The sequence below is a fragment of the Apis dorsata genome, unplaced genomic scaffold, assembly GCF_000469605.1.
Source record: "Apis dorsata unplaced genomic scaffold, Apis dorsata 1.3 scaffold_61, whole genome shotgun sequence".
NCBI classification, from domain to species: Eukaryota; Metazoa; Arthropoda; class Insecta; order Hymenoptera; family Apidae; genus Apis; species Apis dorsata.
In genome coordinates this window covers 325512-326764 of record NW_006263361.1, presented here as the reverse complement: position 1 = coordinate 326764, position 1253 = coordinate 325512, and the positions used below count along the sequence as shown (strand labels likewise).

At 35.4% G+C, this 1253-nt stretch overlaps 1 protein-coding gene across 1 annotated transcript in view; it reads right to left on the bottom strand.

The window, feature by feature from the left end:
- The window catches only part of LOC102673443 (probable calcium-binding protein CML11), a 50460-nt gene that overhangs the window by 32137 nt on the left and 17070 nt on the right, over positions 1 to 1253 (bottom strand). The gene's annotated exons all lie outside the window — the stretch shown is intronic.

Here is a 1253-nt window from a genome sequence, read left to right as displayed (position 1 = left end):
TTTTTTTTTCCATGTCAATCAATTTTTGAAATATTGCATACCTATTACGACCCGCTCTGTATCAAATGTATATATTTTTTAATTAAAAGTTTACGAAGCGCATCAGTGAAAAGGGTCAGGCTTAGACGATCGCATTCCCTGTCGAAAACAAACGGTGAAAACCATAGCAGTCAGTTCGAATTCTAAACGAACGTACGTCACGATACTTTTGATTGCTTGTGACGTAAACGTCAAAAAAAGCAGTTGCCACGGCATCCAACTCGCAGTTAGAAATTTAGTCTCTCCGCGATCCACTTGTCAACGATATATACGATACGTATGACGAGGAAACTGCTCGTTGCGTTCGTATATTCGAAGTTTCTCCCCTGTTTTGACAGAGCTAACGAAGTGGCGGCTTGTAACGACGATTGAATATGCTATACGTATGTATCTGATAACTGAAACGTGAAACGATTCTTTCCAATTTGGGTGAAAAACATAAGCCGCGTAACATCGTTCTTTTCGGAATTTCTTTCATACGAAATGTCTCGTACGAGGGATCATTGATTAATTAAAGGGAAAAAAAATGTTACATTCGATGTCTCTATCTATCCCCTCCAGTGTTTTCTGTTTAGTATTATAATTTTCAGTGGAAACACAGTTGTTGAAACGCAACAACGCGAATACGCGAAGTGATGTTAATTAAATTGATAGTAACAGGTCAAAGTGATATGGATAAATATTTGAAAGACAATGATACTTGCAATTCAATTTATAAACAATAGATTGTGATTGTCAGTGCGTATCAGTGAATTTTCATTCTCGCGGAATGGATCTAATTATGAATATAACAAAATGAAAATACTCGCTAATTAATCATGGCAAATGGCAGAGAGATTTTGCGAACGCGTATTTAAAATGGAAACAATTTTATCATCCCCGCGAATTCGACTATAAACTTACATCGCGTTTATTTAAAACGCATAAATTCTGTAATACGATTTAAAAAAAACATTGCTGGATCATGATATTTATTTCGCGTCTGATGAAATATCCTCAATACATGTAATTCCAAAAATAATATTCCATAGGATTCGCACCGTTATCGAAATATAACACAGAAGATGAATCGTGAACGGATATTGTTAGGTTTCGCCAAATTGAATTTGTATTAAGCGTTACCCCCGTAATATCACATTTTACGCTCGAAATTTAAACAGAAAATCTTCATTTCGTTTGTTTCGTCCATTAACGTGAAATGAAAAGCAGCTTCG